Source organism: Cupressus sempervirens, chromosome 7, assembly GCF_028749045.1.
Source record: "Cupressus sempervirens isolate cs-2001-9-10 chromosome 7, ASM2874904v1, whole genome shotgun sequence".
Taxonomy (NCBI): Eukaryota; Viridiplantae; Streptophyta; class Pinopsida; order Cupressales; family Cupressaceae; genus Cupressus; species Cupressus sempervirens.
The window spans coordinates 816,157,742-816,174,277 of NC_143124.1; positions in this window are offsets into that span (position 1 = coordinate 816,157,742).

The window sequence follows — 16,536 nt, forward strand, 5'->3', positions numbered from 1 at the left end:
ACAAGAGAATGTGGATAAGATCATGGAAATTTTGAGGCAAGACTTTAGCATCATGGATGAGGTACCGGGATGGGGCAAAGATCTGCAAACTCTACAAGCCATAAAAGTGTGGAGGTACCACATTCTAATTGATGTATATATTGGAGAAGAGTTAGACATGATAGATGATTAGATAGAGAAGATTGCAGATGGAAATAAGGTGATGGAAATATTGCATGAGGAAATTCATAGGCTCAAGGACCAAGCTTGATAGTGAATTTTGGAAGTAGAAAAGTTGTATAGTGATGCATTCTTGGACATTTTTGAAGATGAAGAATGAGAGAAGCTATTGCCAATTGAGGTAGTCATGGATAATTTCAAGAAGACTTTAACAAAAGCATCCAATGGTGAATATGTCAGACAAGCCTTCAAGACAAAGGAAGCACTGTTAGAGTTGGATACCAAACTTGGAGATTTTGTAGAGACTTGAATTGAGGTGGACAACTATAGATAGAAGGTCAAGGACAAGTATGAGGCTTTGGATCTTCTAGATGCTACTAAAATTACTGAGATTATAGAGAAATTCTAGGGCAAACATTCAAACATAGCTTTGGGGTTAAGATGAAAAAAATTTAGATACCAGAATTTTAATTTTGACACTTAGTAAAATTTTCAAATTTTTGACCTAGTCGAGATCCACAACTCTGCAGCTCTATAGGTCTACAGCTCCATAATTCAAAGGTGCACTGACAGTTGACTGCTACTTCCAAAAATAGCACTTTCTATGCATTGAGAGTGCATTTTGATGGCAAGTTAACTTCAACACATGCCTAGTGAAGGGTTAGCTTCTATTTTTGGTGTCTCCTATTGGAAATCATTGAAAATATCATGAATGAAGAATGATGGAGCTGGTAAAGAATGTTTCGATCATTTTTTTGTCATTGATGTCAAACTTGCTACTTGCAGGAATGATAATTTCTTAAGTGATCCAAATACTATCAATTGGTTGATTGACAAGGAGGAGGCAATCAATAAGATGTAACTAGAACACCTAGAGAAAGGTTGAAGCTATGATGTTGTATTGAAGTATAAAAATCAACTAAGCCATTGATGAAATAGTGTATTGATGACATACTCTAAGACACAAAGAATGGACACACTAAGACACATCAAAGATGTAAGGTTTAACTAAGTCATTATGAGTGCCGAGCAAGCTAGTTAAAGTCAAGAAAGTTCAACCTTCAGTGTGTGCCAAGAAATCCCTTAAGTGTCAAGCATCAAAAAAAGGTAGTGGATGACGAGAAAATCAACAATCATTTAGGTATTGAGTGATCCAAAAAATATTATATGCCAAGTAATAGAGATGTTCATATGTCGAGCTATATAGAAGTCAACATGTGCCGAGTAAATCAGGATCCAACAGGAGCTAAGAAATATAGGAAAGCTTTAGATGTTGAGTAAAGAAAAAACTATAGAAGGTGCCAAGCATCAGTAAACATAGTAGAAGCTGAGTAATACAGAAGGTGTCGAGCATCAGTAAACCAATGATGCCGAGTTTCTACATTATTGATAAGACAAAAAGATTCACCAGATTAGCAACAATAAGTTTGTTACATTGAATTTTGTGAATTAGTTGGATGATAACGATGATGAGTAGATGTCACAAAATTTTATGTAAACCATGCAAACCAATTCAAGGGGAATACTGATGGACTTATCATGAAGTTTCTAGAAGAAATAATTTGTAGGGAAAAAAACATCATTCTCTCAAATCAATTCAAATTGATAAGCAGGAAGACTTGAGTAGGAAATGAAGAGTAGAATTTCTTTATAAGGAGTTATAGGTCAAAGATCAAAAGTTTGAGGGAGTTGGTCATAACTGTGGTCATGTGAAGAAGCCAAGAGAAGGCTAGTGTGAAGTGTCAAAAGGAGGACACAATGAGGAGTAAGTACAGAGGATTAAGACTTTGAGTTGATCAAGTGACCATAGAGTGCATTGACATAACAAGTGGAAGAACTCAAGGAGATAAATCTTGAAGGGTGAACAAGGTGTTAGCACTGCAAGGAAGAAAAGCCAAGCAAATAAAATAACTGAAGAGTGATCTAAAATTTGCAAGGTTAGAGTTGCAATCTTTATCAGGTCAAAACCTTTCTAATACTTTCTTACCATTGTATTTGATATTGAAATCCTACATTTCTAGGTTAGCTTAATAGCTAGGTGGATAAACCTCAAGAGAAGGATAGAAGATCCCCAAGAGAAGGATAAGATATCCTCAGGAGAAGGATAGGAGATCCTTAAAGAGGGATAAAAGATTCTTTTGAGAAGGTGACTGCAAATCCCATGGAATTGGGTGGGCCTAATAGCTCTATGTAAATAATTTATTAGGGTGAAATTCTAAGTTGAATTTTCTTAAGTCCTCTAACAAGGTACACTCCTAACAAGGTGTAGAAATCCTTTAACAGGGTCACATTTGATAGTGTGTAAAGCCTTTAATAGGGTAGGCCTTTAACAGGGAAAACCATCAAAAGTGGTTGAAGTATATTGCATAGTAATTTTGTGGGTATCATCCCCACTCGAGTTTTACCTTCTTATTCCTAGAGGGTTTCTAGGTCATCAAAAACCTTAGTGTTATGTGGTGGTGCATGTTTACTTTTCATTATTGTTTAAAGTTTAATTGCATGCATGATAATTTCAATTATATGCCATTAAGGATTTGAAAATTTGTATTGGACATTATTGGACCTTGAATAACTAATTCATCTACCCCTCTCAGTTATTCTAAAAGAATTCTAACAGTTGGTATCAAATCCCAATGCTGATTTGTTTCAAGGTACTAGTAGTAGGAAGATCAAGATGTCTAAGGGAGAAGTTCCCAAGCTAAACAAAGACAAAAGAGAACTTTGTTGCATGGAAAAGTTTGATGAAGTTGCACCTTGGATCAATAGGTGACTATGCATAGACCTCAATCATAGTTGATCATGTAGACCCTACAAGACCCCTTACTGCAAAAGACATGAGCAAGAAGAAGGAGTACAATCAAGCGATGTTAGATATTGCTTCAGCACCAAGCTATGCCAAGTATGATGACATCAAAGAATGTGATACTACACATTAGATGTCAAAAATATTATCAAACATCTATGGAGGAGATGATAATGTCAAGAGAGTTAAAAGAGAGAGCCTAAGAGGAAATTTTGATGACATGAAAATGGAAGAAGGAGAGAATGCTGATCAGTACGGTGCAAGAATGAAAGAAGTGGTAAGTGCCATAAGAAGCCTAGGAGGACCGTTATCAGAAGAAACAATATGTATCAAATACTTGAGAACTTTTCTTCCTATCTATGCTATAAGAGTATCAACCATCCAAGAGCTAAGGTGTGTACCAGGCAACACATTGGCATTTGAAGGAGTAATTGGAAGACTCACTACCTTTGAGCTATCCAACTTTGACAACTACAAGCTAGAAAACTTTGAATCTACATTCAAAGCCAAGATGACAATAAAAGATAATGAGGAAGTGCAAACAAAGAAAAAGAGTGGAAAAGGAAAGTATGTATCTAGTAATAATAGCACTGATGAAGATGATGTAGACCAATTGGAGGCATTACTAGGAAGAAGATTTCACAGAGGAAGAGGCATATTCAAAGGTAAGATGCCAATCATTTGTTTCAATTGTAATGAAGTTATTCACATTGCAACCAGATACACACAAAAGAAAAATTACAAGGATGGAAGCAACCTCAAGAACAAGAAAGAGGACAACAAGGACTACAAAGGTAAAGGCAAAAGATGATACATTGTTGAAGAAGACTCTGACAAGAATGATGATGAAGTATTCTATATGCCTATGAAAGATGAATCAGATGAAGATGAAGTGACTGCCCTGGTAACCTGCATGAACAAGAATAACAAATGGATCATTAATAGCAAATGCTCTCATCACATGACTGGAGATAAAATTAAGTTCATTTCCTTTATTCAATATGAAGGAAATAGTGTTAGATTTGTTAACAATGCACCATGTTAGATCAAAGGGAAAGGTAGTATCAAGCTTACTGAAAATATATCATGTGATAATGTATACTATGTTGAAGGCCTGAATTACAACTTATTAAGTGTCTCACAGTTAGGCAACATAGGATGCAAGGTTGAATTTGAAAATTGATTTGCCAAGATCTATGATTCTAAAGGAAGTCTAATAGGAAAAGGTGATCAGACTAGGAGTAATTTGTTCTACCTAGACATGGATGATGTTTCTTGTCTCATTGTTCAAACTGATGATGTATGGTTATGTCACAAGAGTCTATGTCATGTAAATTTTGACAATTTGATAAGAATCAACAAAATGAAGAAAGTCAAAGGTCTACCAAAGTTGAAGAAGCTTGATAACACCATGTGCAAACAATGCCAACTAGTGAAGATGACCAAGTCAACTTTCAAAAGCAAGGCTTATACTTCCAATGAAGTATTAGAGCTAGTTCATACTAACTTGTGTGGTCCTATTGAAGTGAAAAGCTATAAAGGTGATAGATACATAATGCTATTTGTGGATGACTATTCAAGGATGATGACAGTCATGTTCCTAAAATAAAAATTAGATGCTTTCCAAATGTTCAAATGGTGCTTGGCTAGAGTTGAGAAAGAGATTGGGAAGAACCTAAAATGTCCTAGTTCTGATAGAGGAGGTGAATTCACATCAAGAGAATTTGAAGAATTCTACAATGAAAGAGGAATCAAAAGGTATACATCATTACCCAAGACTCCACCTCATAATGGTATATCAGAAAGAAGGAATAGATTAGTTATTGACTATGTTAGGACCTTAATGATGGAGAAAAATGTTGCACTTAAGTACTGGAGAGAAGCTGTAAGTATTGTAGTCTACACACTCAACAGAGTTCAAGTCAAGAAAGGTACAAATGCAACACCTTTTGAATTATGGTATGGGCATTTTCCTAAAGTAAAACATTTCAAAATATTTGGATGCAAATGCTATATATATAAAGAGTCTAGAAATGGAAAGTTTCATGCAAAGAGTGAGGAAGGCACATTTTTTGGTTATTCTACTAGAAGCAAAGATTATAAGTGCTTGAATGTTAACATTAAAAAAGTAGTATAAAGCACAAATGTGAAATTTGATGAGCTTGCAGAAGTTTAAAGTGTTGAGAACACCAAGAAAGTAGAAGAATGCAAGACCTTTGTATACTCTTATGAAGGTATATCTAATAATGGTGAAGTTGCAACTTAGAATGACAATCAGCAACAAAATCTAGTATCTTCTGAGTCAGAGACAGTGAATGTCGAGCAGTAGACACATTCAGAAGCTGAGCTATAGAATATAGAGAATGTTCATTCAGACTCTGAGAACTATCAACATGAAGGAAATGAAGAAATATCTGATAAAAATACACATGAAGATTTAGATTCTGAAAGAGACAACATGTAAACAAGAAAAGAACCAATATTGGAAAAGTATGAAGACATCATCTTGCAGATCAAATTATTAGAAATAAAGAGGTGGCACCAATGACAAGGAATAAACTCAGAAGTGAGACATGTCTACTCAGAAAAATGGAACCAAAAATAGTAAGTGAAGCCATAAAAGATGATGGCTGGTACAATGCTATGGAAGAAGAAATAGAATAAATTGAAAAGAACAAGACATGGACCTTAGTCTCAAGACCAGTTGACAAGAATGTAATTAGAACTAAGTGGGTGTTTATAAACAAGTTAGATGAGAATGGTGAAATCACAAGGAACAAGGCAAGGCTACTTTGTAAAGGGTATGCAAAAGAAGTAGGACTAGACTATGGAGAAACTTTTGCTCCAGTGCCCAGAATAGAAGAAGTAAGGACCTTACTAGCATATGTAGCCTTCAAAGGATTTAAAGTCTATTAAATGGATGTTAAGTCCACATTTATGAATGGTATACTTGTAGAGGAAGTCTACATAGAGCAACTAGAAGGATTTGTTGATGAGAATAACAAAAACAAGGTATGCAAATTGCATAAGGCTCTATATGGATTAAAGCAAGCCCCTACAACTTGATATGAGAGACTTCACAAGTATCTAGTGCAAATAGGATTTGAAATAACTGATGATAAAAACAATCTATACATCAAAATAGAAGAAGGTAAGGATATCATTGTATTTGAAATCTTTGTGGATGACATAATTTTTGGAGGAAAGGAAGCACTTTCCAAAAGTTTTTCTGATAGAATAAAACACGACTTTGAGATGTCTATGTTTGGAGAAATCAAGTTCTTTATTGGATTGCAAGTACATCAACTAAAACATGGTATATTTGTGACACAATCAAAGTACATCAAAGAGATACTCAAGACATTTGGATTGGAAAACTCCAAACCTATCAGCACACCAATGGTAACATGACATAAGCTATCCAAAAATGATGAAACAACTAAAGTCAATCAAATTATGTATAGATCCATGATTGGAAAAATACAATATGTTATACATAGCAGACTAGAAATAGCATTAGCAGTTGGAATAGTGGCTAGATTCTCTGCTAATCCTAGAGAAAATCATCTCATGGTAGTAAAAAGGATAATGCGGTATCTCAAAAGAACTAAGGATTTTGGCCTATATTACAAAAAGAATGAGAAGTTTGAGCTTAATGCACACACATACATAGATTGGGGAGGCAACATTGATGACAAGAAAAACACAAGTGGAGGAGCATTATTCTTAGTTAAAAGAATAGTTAGTTGGACTAGCAAGAAAAAAACATGAACATCTCAGTCCACTGTAGAAGCAAAATATGTGGCAGCAACAATCAATTGTACAAACATTGTGTGGCTCAAACATCTATTGAAAGGAATGAAAGAAGAGGTAACCAACCTTGTGATATTGTATTGTGATAATACAAGTGCTATAAACATATCCAAGAATCCAATAATGCATGCAAAAAAAAAGTATATTGCAATCAAGTATCACTATGTCAGGGAATTGGTGGAAGATAAACAAGTAAAGATGGAGTACTTTCACACAAAGGAACAAATTGAAAATATCTTCACCAAAACATTGCCCAAAGATACTTATGAATATCTTAGATGCAAGTTGAGGGTAAAGCCCCTAACTCAAGTAGTCTAAAGCAAAAAATAAGTTTCCCTACATCAACAGGAGTAGATTATTGTAATATCAAAAAAATGATGCAGAGGATGACAATAGGAACAGTAATTCCAAATATGTCACAAGCATGGTGATAGAGGAAAAAGACATAAAACACAAAGCTTGCACCGAGCATGTTGAAGATGCTACACCTTTGGCATTTATGTCAAAGAGGGAGATTTATGAGAAACTAATCAATAAAAGGTAAGAGGGAAATGTATAAGAATGTATGAGATCAGTAGTAGACAAAAAAAAAATGAAAGAGGGAGACTTAGAAGAGATAAGAAACTGATCAGCAAGTAGCTATGAAGGATCAGAAATACAGAGTAAGGATGCAACAGTCAAGAGGGAGAAACAAAACAAAGGATTTAGTTTGTATCAGCAAAAGAGGGAGACATGATACAAAAAGGAAGATATGTAATGACAACAAGTTTTCTATTCGGTATATAATTTTGGTGGTAACTAAGTTGATCAGCTCAATCAATTGATCAGTTTGGTTTGTCATCAATGCCAAAGAGGGAGATTGTTGGAAATGATTGAAAATATCATGAATGAAGAATGATGGAACTGGTAAAGAACTTTTTTAATCATTGCTTTTTAATTGATGTCAAACTTGCTACTTGAAGGAATGAAAATTACTTAAGTGATCCAAATACTATCAATTGGTTGATTGACAAGGAGGAGGCAATCAATAAGACGTAACTAGAGCACCTAGAGAAAGGTTGAAGTTATGATGTTTTATTGAAGTGTAAGGATCAGCTAAGCCATTAATGAAATAGTGTATTGATGACATACTCTAAGACATAGGGAATGGACACAATAAGACACATAAAAGATGTAAGGTTTAACTAAGTCATTTGTGAGTGCTGAGCAAGCTAGTTAAAGACAAGAAAGTTCAATCTTTAGTGTGTGCTAAGCAATCCTTCAAGTGCCAAGCATCAAAAAAAGGTAGTGGATGCCAAGAAAATCAAGAATCATTCAGGTATCGAGTGATCTAGAAAACTGTATATGCCAATTAATAGATATGTTCATATGCTGAGCTATACAGAAGTCAACATGTGCTGAGTAACTTAGGATCCAATAGGAGCTGAGCAATACAGGAGAGTTTTAGATGCTGAGTAAAGAAAAAACCACAAAAGCTACTGAGCATTAGTAAATTTAGTAGAAGCTGAGTAACATAGAATGTGTCGAGTATCAATAAACCAATGATGTCGAGTTGCTACATTATTGATAAGACAAAAAGATTCATTAGATTAGCAATGATAAGTTTGTTACATTGAATTTTTTGAATTAGTTGGATGATAAGGATGATGAGTAGATGTCATAGAATTTTATGTAAACCATGCAAACCAATTCAAGGTGAATACTGATGGACTTATCATGAAGTTTCTAGAAGAAATAATTTGGAGGGAAAATAATATCATTCTCTCAAATCAATTCAAATTGATAAGCAGGAAGACTTGAGTGGAAAATGAAGAACAAAACTTCTTTATAAGGAGTTACAGGTCAGAGATCAAAAGTGTGAGGGAGTTGGTCATAAGTGTGGTGGTACAAAGAAGCCAATAGAAGGTGTTGGTGTTTGAAAATGCTAGAGGGTTTTCAATTTTCCCACTAAGAAAGTGACACATCTAGAGGTAGCTAACTCCCATTTTCAACATGTCATTTCTAATCATAGATTAACTATAAGACATGACCCTTCTTCTACTTTAGGCTCTGCTAAACCTAGGTGGGTAGACCTCAAATTCAATTGATACTATACCAGTGCAAAACATATCTCTGAATCTATTAAGCAGATACAAGCCCTTATTTCTCCTAGTAACTCATGAAATGACATAGATCTGCAGTAGCTAAATGAAAATCTAGAATATTCACAAGCTGAGTGAGGGCATTCTATTTAGGTCCTTCAACATAAAATGGAAAGAACATTTGACTTATAATGTTGAATTCAAAAAACCCTCAGATATGTAGCAGTAAGACTTAATGATCCTGTAATCGATTAGTACCTTAACCATTAAGAAAATCCATGAATCACAAACATACATATGAATATCTGAGACATATGCATATCTTCAGATATTTGATCTATCTATTCAACTTGTAAATAGACATTTATGCTCAATCTGAACCTCATTCTTACCTAATATCCCCCTTAATAAGCTTACAACCCTATTGATTTACTGAAGCATTTACACAACCCCTTGAGTTATAAGCAACAATAAAACATCATACAACCTTAAGGGATTGCAACTACGACCTAGGCTCTTTGTTCAAAGTGTAGACACCTAAATCTGATTACACCACTTTGGTAATCCTATTTAGTTATCTTTAAAGGCATCATTAATTAAATCCTTATTTAATTAATCCTTCGCCATCCCCTAGCCAATTAATTTAATTAATCATCTATAGTCCCAATTGATAAATCAAATAACCCATTATTTATCAATTAATCCTATTCTCCTATCTAATTCCAAAACCCCCATTTATTAAATAAATCTATTTGATAAATAAAACCCCCATATCTAATAACCCCTAACCTATCCCTAACCCTTCATTTAGTATAATCCACCCCATCCACCCATACTAACCAAGCCTAGCCACTAACTCACCCAACCTCATTAATGTCATCCACTTGCACATCTCTACCATCCCTAATCTAATCCCAAACGCAAGCCTAATCCACCCCCTAATGTTGTCACATTCCCTAAACAAGTTTAAGACTTTCCTAAGCCAAACAAAGTCAACAATCTCATCTCCCTCCAAAATATCCCAACCACCAAGCCTTCATTGCTCTTACAAAGACATAAAGACTCTTACAAGTCCATTCATTGTCTTACAAGCCATTTATGAGGGTCTTTAAGGCCTTGAGCCTCCTTTGTTGACTCATCCATCCCCTTGCCTCCATCCACTCACCCTATGACATGTGTCACTCTCTGGTTGGTGCTAAACAAGCACAATCCATGTGCTCCTCTTTGAGTGCATCCTAGCCCTCCTTAAGCTTTCATTTCTCCTTGCATCTTAACCCTCCATCCCTCAAGCCCTTAGCCTATAAACTGGATCCCCTCCCAAGCCATATCATCACAATCCTTGAGCTAAAGTTATAATGCCATTTTAAGACCAAGTTTTACAACAAAGTCATCATCCACACCCAAATCCAAATCCTCCATTGAAGCCATTTTGAGCATTTGAGCATACATACCAAACCTATCAAATAGACTCATCCCTAAAACAAGAGAACAATCTCATTGAGAGAGCCCCTTAATGGCTCACATTCTCATTTGAGTTGTTTTCTCTTTGTCTCACTTTATGTTATATTTAACAAGTTTATAAATGCTTTTGATTTCTTAGTTTAGTATTTCTTGCATGCTTATTTCTCATATACATTTTGGCACACCCGGTGGGACCCCGCAAGGGTCATTTTAATCTCTATTTTCTTTGTTTTACATACTTTTTCATGTTTTTACTAACCATGGGAAACTAACATTTTGTGCTTTAAATTTTGTATCTTTGTCTTGTAGTTTTTACTTGTAGGATACTATTGACCACCTTAGGAATGCGCTCCTAACTTTGTCCTCAGTTTTCACCTGGGAAACAGTCAAAAACACAAAACTTTTTGTGTTCCCGCAACCCTAGGAATGCGATCCCATGATGCGGGAACGCTGCTATTCTCTGGTAGGAATGCGAACCCACAACCATGATTTTTCACTTTGTCAACAAAATAGTCTACCGTGTATCATTAAATAGCCTCTTTATCCCCACTGACAAATCCTCCAGCGGGAACATGCCTCAAAAATAGCGGGATCATCATTCCTGCCTTGCCATTTCCTGTCTTAAACTTCTCGAGACTGTATTAATTTTTTGTTAGTAGGATTGTCATTCCTACTTGCAAGAACATTGTAAGGGCATAAACCGACATGATCACTTTGTCAAAAAGAGCTCTCGAGTTTTTGGCTCACAGTTTTAATTTTTTTTAATATTCTTTCCTGTCTTTCAGGTGATCTAGCTTCGTGGTGGGATTGTCATTCCTACGACCAGGAACTCTAGTGGGATCACCTTGTCTATATGACCAAAGCTTTACTTCACATTTTCCGCATTCCTGCTAATAGTTCTCGCATTCCCATGATTGTGGGAATGCATTTTTCACTTGCGAGATCGCTCTGATAGCTGCTTAGTTCAAATTTTTAACATTTTTTAGTGCATGTTTTTATTCTAACTAGTTTTCAGTAGGTAAATCAAAAGAGTATAAATAAAAATTTGACTTTTAGTAGTTCCATAGGATATAGACCATTCTAAGCATTTTTACACATATCAAAAAGAATAAAAAAAGTTAAATTTTTTTTTTCCATAGTTAAGCTTTCATTTTGAATGATTTTGGGTGACTAATCGAATTGCTTTTTGTCACATTGCAGGTTAGAGCAACAAACATAATCATGTTTTTAAGGTTTTTCTTGGAATGAACTTGCATGTTTAAACATGCTTTTTATTGAATGAATGTTGCTCAAATCACTCTCGAATGCCATGGACTAAAATTAAGCTTTTATTGGAATGCATGATTAAAGCAACAAATCCAATCTTGAATGCCATAGATCAAATAATCATATTTTGGGGCATAAAAAGAATCTACATTTTAGAAACTTCCTAAATTATAAAAATCAAATAAAGACGCTCAAAGTGAGTTTGTAATTGGACTCACCCTCTTTAATCACCCATCAATTTAACCATTGGTTGCAATCTCGGTGCCATCTATGGGGATGGGTCCACCTAAGAGGGTGTTAAGTGCTCCACAAAGATCAAACTTCACTTGTGTTTTTATTAGTTTTTCTAACTTAGAAAATTTCTTGAATGCACATTAGGCTTGCTAACACTTCATTTGGGCATTAAAATTTGAATAAATCTTGATGTGCAGGGCCTCCGAGAGCGCGCTTGACAATCCAGTTTCACACATCTTTGTTTTGGGCTTAAAAAAAAATCACACCAACTCTTGAATCCCTTAAAGGAAATTAATCGATACTTGACATGGAGGGCCTCCAGGTGTGTGGGTTTACTTTCTTGTTGACCCTAACTCTTCTTCTTGTTCGCATTCTTTGATTGATTTTGCTTTGTTGGTGCATTTCAAAGTTGGAATTGAACATTTGCATCTTAAACATGAGTGCTTGAGATGTCTAGATCAGCACACATAAGAGTCAGTTCATAAAAGAACAAATGTGTTTTTTAGCCCAAGATCATCTAAGTCTTCTCTCCCCTTTTCATCTTTCGAGACCATCTTGGGTGCATAAGATTAGGATCCAAAATCTTGTTTAAGTTTTAGGAGGCTTGCTTGAGGATTTCATCACCCCTTGGGACAACCTCAACTCTAGCATTTCGGCGGAGTATAAAGATAGGGAGGTGAATCCAAAGACACTTCTCTTAGAATCAAGATTTTGTCACTCGAGCTAAGCCTCAAGGAACTTTATAACCTTGAGAAGTGAAAGAGGAGAAGGGGGTTACTACTCCTCTCGGATGTGTGACATTGTTTTGATTTCATCTATAGATTTGGGCTTCACATACCTTGGGTATATCATAAACCAACTGTCAGCCTTACAGATAACCATCTAGGGTGTTAATGTGTTTGAAGTGACTGATTGAAATATTTGTAAAACATACACACTCCTTAGCACAAGTATCACATTTTGAGAATCAAAAACTTCTATCTAGTTGTTCCTATGTATTGCTTGATTTTTTATTTGTTGAATGAATTTTTCCCAAACTTAGTTGATCCTAGCTTAGGGAACACTTAGCATAGTCATTGCTTGTTCCAGAAGTTGAAAAAGTTGAAGCAAAACAATCAAGATCTCTCAAAACCAAGTAGATTTGGGAATTCATGTCAGAACAACCCAAACCCAAATAGAAGTTTCACAAAGTTAAACTCAAGCAATCTCAGGCATACCAAAAAATTTCAGCCAAGAGAAAGGAACTAACACCAAGCCCTTGAATTGCCAAACTCCAAAAAGCAAAGGAAAAAGCTACTGAAAAAGCCCTTCAAGATGCTTGGTTAGATTGCATTATCCAAGTTAACCAACATCTAGGAATTAACCCTACATATGCCTTACCAACTAGGCATGATTTCTATGATTAGACCCCCTTGTTTCTCCACATCTTCTTGCATAAGCTTCACTTTAGAGTCATTCTTGTAGGTAAGCCAGCCATCCTTAGTCATTCCCTTAAGCATTTTAGCTCATCCATCTCATTTAGAACCAAACCATCTAGCCAGCAATCCAAAAGCTTCGCATCCAAGCCTTCAAAATTGTTGTCACCTTGCCAAAAGTTTTCCATTCCTAACATCTTCCAAATCCACCAATCTCACCAAGGTTATCCCTTTGATAGAGCTTTGTCTAGGGTAATCTAGCTTTGTCACTTGTTACCCCTCGTCACCTTGAGCTAAAGGTTGGGATCCACAAGGGGCCAATCTCGTGTTCTTCCGAAAGGATCATCAGTCTATCCTTAAGTTAACACAATTGCCACCAAGCTTGCACATAGAAAAGTAGACCTTTCATGCTTTGGCAACATATCTTTGAAGTTAGAATCTCCAATCCAATTCTCCTTAAGTTTTTTCATATAGCTTTGCCTCAACCTAGGAAATATTTTGCATAGAAAAGCCTTCTCCTTTTGCATCCATCAACATTGTAGCATCTCATCCCTAGGAAACATTCTGCATTTTCATGCCACCTATCACTTGCTTAGCCAAGAAGAAGGAAACAATGGAGCCCTATCATTTGGATCAAACAACATCACTCCCCTTGAGCAGTCAACCATCCTTCAGCCCAGAGAATACCATACCATCACCTACTAACATTGAAGCTTTCATGAACCAACCAGGAAATGCAGTATTGGTGAATGCCATTATAGACAAAAAAAAAAAAGAAACAATCATGGCTAACTTTCAAAGGGACAATATAGGAGCCTTCAACTTTGGAAGACCTCCTCCCTTATTAGAGCCATCTCACCCATTGTTTGGACAACTCCCACCACCCATAGGCTCTTATGATTTGAATTATCCTCAATATGTGCCAAAAGAAGAGCCTCAACCCACCCCATATGATCCAATAGACCCAAACATACTAGCTTCCACTCAAGTTGAAATCTCCCTTTCACAATCCAATCTAGCCACCACCACTCCACCATTGATCCATATCACTCCATCCCAAACCCCCTTCACCCAAAACACCTCATCATTCACTCCCTTCACTATTGCTACTGCTGCTCTCCAAACCAGTCTTCCAAATCCACCCATCTCCCAAATCAGTGCTAGTATCTTTTGCCAACCTCAACAATATACAATCGGGATGCCACCCATGGAGTCAAGTAATCAACCTTTCATCACCCCCAGCTTTTTTACCTCAGCTTAGAACACAATTCCATCATTTCCACTAGGTCCTTGGAGCTCAGTGCCATTAGCCACAAATCCATAAGCTACTACCCTAACTCCACAAAGCTATCAAACCCCACCAGCTACTACCAATGTTCTGCCAAGCTCTCAAGTGACCCAAGCTCTTGCCACCACTCTACCAAGCTTTCAAATCCAACCACCAAGCTATCAAATCCCACCACCTCCACCACCAACTAATCCATTACCTCCTATTACCAACTATTTTTCTATGCCACTTTTAGGAGGAAATCCACCACCACCAACCACCAATTACTTGGTCTCTTTTGCCATGCAGACACCTTCCCAGATGGGCGCATATCCCGCATATATTGGTCAAACTCCTCAAATCCAAAGTTAAGTTCCACAAGCTCCCTAATCCTTTCCTGAAGCTTCACACCCATCTTATACCTTACCTCCACAAAGAAATCCATTTATCCCATAGCTAGCTTATGTGCCTTAATCCCAACCTCAAATCCAATATCAACAAAAAGCCTCACAACACATGCAGCAATATGTGGTACCTCCACCTCAGCAACCCATCATCCACCATTCAGTTGCCCAAGCCATGTACAATCCCTACCAGCCCATACCACAAAGCCATCCATGTTCCATTGCCCCATCTAGCACATACCTACCTTAGGGCACTCCTACATTGGGGGCACCCCAACCATCACCCATTAATTTAGAATGAGAAGCCATGAAGACAGCTTTGAAGAACATCTAAGAGGGAAATGATCTAAAAACCTTCAAATTTGAGAATGTGTGTCCTTACCCATTTGACAGAGCCATTACCATGACACCATTTCCCAAGCATTTTGAGACACCCAAATTTGACAAATTTAGAGGAAAAGGAGACCCTGTCACACATATCAAAGAATTTTTCATGCACTGCCAAGAAGTGGCATATGATGATGTCTTCCTCTTGCATCTCTTTCCCAAAAGCTTGGTTGGACCAGCTCTTGAATGGTTCTATAGAATACCATATGGCACAATTAAAATTTTTTCTGAATTGTCTGAGGCATTTGTAGCCCAATATGCCCATCTTGTTGAAATAGAGCTCTCAATAGTTGATCTTGTCCACACTAAGAAAAAAGGTGGAGAAAGCCTTCCCGAATATCTGCAAAGATGGAAAACCCTTACCACCACATATCTTGCACCTTGCCAAAGCACCATTTGGTGAAAATGTTTATTGATAATGCCCATCCCAGCTTGGCTCACCACATGACCATGAACTACTTGTAGACCTACAAAGATATCAAAGAAAAAGGAATGATCCTTGAGCAAGGACTCATTAAAGATGGTGTGGTCAATATTTACAAGGAAGCCAACCAAAATCAATCACATTCCAATGACAAGTCTAGGTATTGGAACAAAAACAAGCATGTTGCAACAGATGACATCACTAACACTAGACATGTGAATATTGTTGGTTCTTCTCAAAACTAGTCCAACCCACCATATCAATCAAATAATTAGCAAGCTATCAACTACCAACAATAGAATAACCAAAGCTATCAAAACCACAATCCAAGACCCAACTTCCAAGGGTCTAGCAATCAAGCTAATGCCATCAATGTAGCTGCAGGACAAAAACACAAATTCCAACCTACACCTATAAACTATACACCCCTTGGTGAGCCATTGGATGTCATTTTTGAGAAATTAGTCAAGGAAAACCTCATCAAATTTCCTCCTACCCAGAAAATTGACCAAAGCCAATCCAAAGCTGCATGGTACAAAGATAATGAGTACTGCAAATTTCATAGGGTAAAAGGTCACACTACCCTCAGATGCATGAAACTAAAAGATTATATGTAGGACCTCATTGATCAGAAAGAAATCACCATTGGTGCCCAAACCTCTCCTAATGTAGGCTTATAGATCTGTCAAAATTCTTTTCGTCCTCACAATAATTGAAATCTTGGAAAAGCACCTATCCAAACCAACAACAACAACACCAACAACTACCAGCCAAACCAACAACATTGGAAGAACAATGACCACACATCATCGTACATAGACT